We start from the raw sequence: 7,159 nt of genomic DNA, 5'->3' as shown, positions 1-7,159 counted from the left end.
TTTTTGTGATGGTGACTGAATACAGTATATTCCACTGTGGGAACATGGATTTTAAAGCTAGAAATAGTTTATTTGTTTCAGATTATTTCTGCATCGTTTTTATATATCTAGTTGGACACTTCTTGCTGACCTAAAAAGTAATAAGACTGTTGATAATAAAATAAAACTGTTTCTTATTATCACTTACTAGAAACTATAATAAAAATGTGGTTTATCTAACTTATTTAAGAAAATATATATAACTGATTATTTTCAAACACATTTCTAGAAGATTTAAATGTAAACAAAACACTTATTCTCTTCAGACTTCTCAATATGGTCGCACAATTTACTCATCTAGGGTTCATGAATAACAAATAATTGCGGCTTGCATTTTTTTTAAGTAAGGGCTTTCATCTGAAGCTCTGAAAGAGATGGTGTTCATGGAATATATTCAGAAATCTCTTTAGACCTCTTGTATTATGCTTTAGACTTGAAGACACACTAGCTTTTACCTTTTCGTTACTAATTGTTTTGCAAACAGTATGAAATCCAAATCCTAGAAATTTCTCCCCCCTGAAGTTCAACCTGCATGTTAGTCCCATGCTAAAGTGGACACAAAAACAATCCAGAATTATCCCAGTGTTTGCAATGAGAATTCTCTAGAATTCACATTCTGATTCAGCAGGCAATAATTGCCGCCAGGTATGCATTCGTATACAAGCACCATACATATGACACCCACTCATCAATGGTTCCTAACCAACAAATGCAAAAATAGGAAACAAAGAGTGAACTGTCTACCAAGTGCCTGGTTTTCCAATTGTTGATACTATAAGTCATCATGGCTACTAACCATTACTGAACACTCACTGTGTCCTGGGCATGCCAAGTATGCTCTATGGATTAGCAATCTCATAAAAGTTTAATGGGCATGTTATCCCCACTTGCAGCTGAAGAAACTGAGAAACAGAGAGGTAAAATAATCTGACCTATAACACCCAGCTAAAAAGTGGGACAGTTGTAAATGTACTTAATGCCACTGAATTGTACACCAAAACATGTTTAAAATGGCAAATTCTACTTTATGTATGTTTTACCACAATAAAAAAATCATTTAAAATCATTAAAAAAATAAGTAGCTAGATCCAAACCCGAGTCTTTACACCAAAATTCATACCAGGCAGATAAAAATGTAACAGTAAAACAAAACAGTAAAATAACTAGAAAAAAAAAATTGGTGAAAAGCTGGGATTCAAACCTAAATAATCTAGCTTCAGAGTCCATGCCACATGCTAATGATCTTCCACAGATTGCTATTTTATGGGTAGAAACTACCCAAAGTGTTATTTTATAGACAATACCCCTCACCATCCTCAAATTAAATCTCACACTAACTCAATAGTACTGCATAGCTCGCTGGAAAAGCTGGAAAAGATGCACTGGGCACGCCTGCCTGCTGAACACGTGAGGGACGAACCCCAAGACAAAGCTGGCATCCACCCAGATAGCCTCAAAATTGCCAGAAGTTGTTCGCGGTAGACACAGTCACTATCAGTAAGCATTCCAAGGGGGCAGCAGGCCAACCTCACTCCAGAACCCACTTTTGGAGCCTATAGTTGAGGGGGAAGTGTTTGCTATGGAAAGGATGCAGAAAATAATCACATTTGAGTTTAAGAAACCACATGCATACAGCAGAGAACAAACAAAATTACAGTTTTTCAAAATACCTCAGAGTTGAAAGCTTGCGAAAAGCCTCAAATCTTTATTGCCGATCTAAAATAAGAGTTCAGAGAGAAGAAGGAGGGGGCAGCCCAATGCTGAGGTCTCCTAGTGGCCTGCAGACAGAAAGATTCCCAGCTTCAAGAGCACAGTTCCTGCTGGAGGCAGACGCCGGGGGGAAGGGGAACTGCAGAAAACCAGGGAAGACTAGGTCTCCCCGAAGCCTGCAGTTCCAGAGGGAAGAGTTTCTAAACGTCTTCTGTAAATGACTGCCCACCTCGTTTACTTTACCATCTTTCATATATTAAATGAATTAGTAGTTTCCCACTATTGTTCTGAATATCAGTTTAACTGCATTTTCAAAGGGAAGTAAAGTCAAAATGCCCCTCTCCTCAAACATTGAAAACCTCAATGCTGAGTGTAATTTCCACTTAACCAACAATTCAATCCTCTCCCTGTCCCAATTTCTTAATGAATTCAAAAGCTTGGCAGAGAACAATTGAAAGAGAAACAGAACTGACTGCTGGGTGGAGGTCATGGCAAAATACCTTTAGATTCAGATGACCCTGATTTATGAAAGCCATAAGTCCAATCTTAAGAAATCTAAATAATCAATGGCATTCTTGGATCAGTTTGCTGAGGAAATAGTAATAATTAATAGGAATAACCTTCATGAATTTTGTAAACTAGGACCACAAGGAGAATGTCCATTTTTATAGCGTATAATCAACTGTCATTGGTAGGAAGAGAACAATATTGTTGCCCCATCTGCTTTCTACCCACCAAGTACGCTCCAGGGACCCACGTCCTAGATAAGCTCTGAGATTTTCCATATGGCCATTATCATCAATTTTCAATAAGCATTAATTGAGTCAGTGGCAAGAATATTAGAGAGAGAGAGAAACAGTTGCCTTGTGGTTCCAAGAACAAGGTTCATGGACATCACAATTATCATCCTCACGAGCCCTAAGAAATCGCTTTGTTTCTTTCCCTTGTCCAGAATTCTCCCCCGGCCCCACTCTCCTTCGGTACCTTCACACCACCATCTCCACTTATTCCAATCCCGTCCACCATTCTTTAAAGACCTGCTTAATTGCCACCCACTAGGAGACACCCCTGCTCCATCCAGGTTCAGGGGATGTCTACCTTTCCTAACTCCTCCTGCAGGGTGGCCCAGGTGTGGAATTCTCACTCAAATAATCCTTACAGTGTGGTCAGTGTCTCTTCAAAGTAATGGGCATGAAGAGTGAGTTATTCTGAGGACGTGACATGGGACACAAATTCCAGCCTGCATTGCTGGCTCCGAATTCATATATCTGCTCCCATTTCCCTGTATTTCTCATTCTTTTCCCTGTTAGATCTTATTCTACCAGGCCCCCTCCTCCTCCTCATTGTCATAGACCAGGGAGGCAGAGATCGTCTCCCAGCTCGCCCAGCAGAGCTTTCCATGAGGTCCAGAGCTCACTGAGTACCCAAGTCTGGGTCCTGAGGATGGTGGGAAGCTTGGTGAGAACAGAATCGAGGTCAAGTTACAAAGGAGCCCCAGTCAAGAGCCCATGGACATCTTCAGCCAGCTGTTCCTCCTCATTTCAAACATGTCTTGAACCATGCAGTTAGCAGCACTAACGGTGTTTATTTTTATTTTTGTCTGGCTCACAGAACACAAAATGCATTTCCATAAGACTAGTGTGGAAGTTAAAACCGAAAATTAAAAAGATGTAAAAAATAAAAGAAAGAAATGGGCTCCAGACTAGGGAAAGTTGTCTTTTTCCCCCCAGAAATGATTCTATCCTGGTCTCATCACTTGCTTTTCTATTCATTGATTTTGCCCCAAGTTCTAAACCGTTGAGAAGCTCTATACTTTGCCCTTGGCCATTTTCCATGTTTTTTATAACTTACCAGGAAGGTGGCATTAAAATTCTTGGGAAAAGTTCTCTGTGAATCTTTATTTAGTGGGCTACTGTCAAATTCAGAATGAATAATAAATTCGAAATAATTTTTCAAAATTACTCTATGGGTAATACAATAGGTATATTCAGTGATATTTAGTAGCAGCAGTAGTGCAACATGCTGTCTTGCTACACGACATTTTCTGTCATGTGAATCAGACTGGTAATAGAATTGACTGCAGCATAGTGCAGGGGTCATGCTGGTTCACGCATGATTTGCCCTACACATCACTGCCTGGTTCCTCCAAGTAAGAGCAGCAGGACATACATGTATATAGTGAAACACCAGAATCCACTGTGCTCATTCCCCTCACAATATGAGTCTGTTGGATCCCGTGTCATAGACGTGCCCTCCGCACAATTCACTTTGCAAGATTCTCACAGAGCTTTCTGCATTTCTCCGTCTCCCAATACTCACTAGCCTCATATCTTTCCTCACATCCCCATCAATCAGCTGAACAATTTTTAATAAGTTAAAGTCATATTTACCAAAACGTATCTGTATGCAGTAGGAATTTAATGTCTTCTGAACCATGTTACTGTTTTTATTGTTTCTGTTAGTTCTCTGGTTGCAAAGGAGCTAGCAAAAACAATAAAATGAATTTCCATATGATTAGTGTGGCCGGCCAGTTCAGAGTGGTCAGCCCCAACCCTGCATTTCCTATGAGCCGTGTTCTTCTGAATACATGACTTTGAAGAATGTGAGGTTTCCAGGAACGCATATACCAAGTTATATCAGAGACACCTATAACGGTAATTTAGGACATGGAAATAGAGAAAAAGAGAATATAATGGGATACCTCAGGGATATTCATGAGTCCAAAAACTACAAATGAAAAAGAAAACCTAGAAAGAATTACAGTTAGCTCTTTAAAATATGCTACTGCCATAGATCAACAATCATGAACCACATCTAGCCAAGAAAAGCATCCTTCTTGATCTTTGCCATCCAAGTGTATGTGTGTGTGTGAGTGTGTGTGTGCATGCACAAGCACTGAAGTGGGGTGGATCATGATTGAAAAAGGGGAAGAAGGGAGAAAAAGACTGGAAAAATGGTAGGAAATGTGGTGACCTAATAATACAATAAAACACTGGACAAAGTCCCCACCTCTGCCTCTTCTGTGCTACGGGGGCTTGAATAAGTCATTTAATCCTTGGGGCCTCACTTTCCCCATCTATCAAATAAAAATCCAGCCTTATCTAAAACTCTATGATACTCAGCAAAAGAAAATGGTTAGAAAGAAAACCGTCCCTTCTCCCAACTTTAATTCCCAGGAAGATGGAGGATTCTGCTTTCATCACATTTACAAACACCATCATACACAAATGTACACCAATGCTTAAGACTAAAATGTGACTATCAAATTTCGCACATGTACATATACTTTCAGACATGGGTCAATTGGGTTCAACTGAATTCTTCTGATTGGCCAAGAGATCACTGTAAATGCCAGAACCAAAATTCAAAATTAAGTCTGTCCAACTCCAAGTCCAAATCCACACTACCTAAATAAAAGATGTATGAGGAATATGAAAACTCCCAACCATTCCTCACACATTAATTTGAGGAACGCATTAACGGAAAACACTGCCTTGTGTTTATCTCATTTATAATAAAACAGGAAGTCAGGATATTATGATCACTTTCATTTTTGTTTTTGTTTTGGGGAGGTTTTCTTTCTTTTGCATAAACCCACTGGTAGAGAAAGATAATGAAAAAAGACAAAGAAAACAAGGATGGCTGTTTATTTGATACATGTATCACATATGTCCTCCTTCCCCTCTGGTCTTTAAATTTAACTAAAATAGAAGGGATCGTAGCCTCAGCGCAAATTTTATTATGAGCCACCATGCCATCTATGGTCACTAATAGTGTAATATAACCACAGGGGCTACGCTTTAGAAACAGCTGCTACCGTCAATCACTGCACATGAAAAGGGCTAAAACTGATCTAATGAAAATCGAGTCTAATATTACCTAGTTTGCACATTCTATGTCATTACCAAGGTTCCCAGGCTTAAAATACAATTAAATAGAAACTAATCAACACACTAATCAACAAAGAGGATCTACTTCACAACTTCTTGAATTACCCAGAAAATTACTCGATACAGGACTGCCTGTTAAGCAGAGTGGACAACATAAAATGATGAATAATTATCAAAATATCACCTTATAAGTTCATAGCCCATTTCCCAATTGCAATTTAACTCAACTTGATCCATATTTATAAAATGCTCACTCTGTGCCAGGGGCTATCCAATAGTATATTAAAATAATAGAGTACAGCTTGGCAGCGATTATCTTGAGATGACCCCCATTTTCAATATGATATAATATGGTCATTGTCACACTTCAGAAATAAAACCTTCCATATTCTATATACAGTTATCGCCTATCCATCCTTCCATCTATCCATCCATAACTCATCCAACAAATACTTTTTGTGCCTGTGCTAGGCCCAGGGGATTTAAAGATAGAAAGTCACTGCTTCTCCTCTTAGGTATTTCCAGTCCAATGATGTAAAAGACTTGAAAAGTTGGAATTAACCATAATAGTGTGGTAATTTTAAGACATGTCCTCCACTGTATAGCCATGTTCACATTTACAGCAGCATTATTCATAACAGTTGAAAGATGGAAGCAACCCAAGTACCCATCAACATGTGAAGGGGAAAACAAAAAATGGTATATTTTGGAATGGAATATAACATGGACTGGAATATTATTCAGCCTTAAAAAGAAAATTCTAACAAATTCTAACATGTGCTATGACTTGGATGAGCCCTGAGGATGTTATGCTAAGTAATATAAGACTGACACAGAAAAAGAAGTACTATATGATTTCACCTATAGGAAGTAAATAGAGTAGTCAAATTCATAGAAACAGAAAGCAGAATGGTGATTGCCAAGGGCTGGGGGGATGGGAAAATGGGGAGTTAGTGTTTAATGAGTAAAGAGTTTCAGTTTTTCAAGATAAAAAGAGTTCTGTGGCTGGATAGTGGTGATGGTTGCAAAATAATGTAAATGTACTTAATGTCACTGAACTGTAGACTTAAAAATGGTTAAGATAGTATATTCTATGTTCTGTGTATTTTACCACGATTAAAAATAAAAATAAAAATAATATGTCCCCCAATTCTATGACAATCCGCCTATCAAGAGGTCGATGTAACTCCTTCCAAGTGAGCAGGGCAGGCCTTTGAATAGAAGGCAACAAAAGTGACTGTGGGTGACTTTCAAGTCTAGACAGGTTCTGCCGGTCTCCCTTGGGACACCTATTCCAGAAGCCTTCAGCCACCATGGAAGAAGTCCAGCTCCCTGGGACTGATACGTGGAGAAATGACATAGAATAGAGAGAGCTGCCGCAGGAGCCCCAGCAGTTCCAGTCCTCAGCTATACAACTCTTCCAGGCCCCAGCACCAGACCTGTGAGCAAAGACACCTCTGAGATGAATGGCCAGCCCCCTCTGACTGCAACCTCATGAGAGTCTCAGCCAGTACTCCCTC

Source organism: Pteropus vampyrus, unplaced genomic scaffold (assembly GCF_000151845.1).
Source record: "Pteropus vampyrus isolate Shadow unplaced genomic scaffold, Pvam_2.0 Scaffold198, whole genome shotgun sequence".
In the NCBI taxonomy this organism is placed as follows: domain Eukaryota; kingdom Metazoa; phylum Chordata; class Mammalia; order Chiroptera; family Pteropodidae; genus Pteropus; species Pteropus vampyrus.
Note: the sequence above shows the minus strand (reverse complement) of the source record.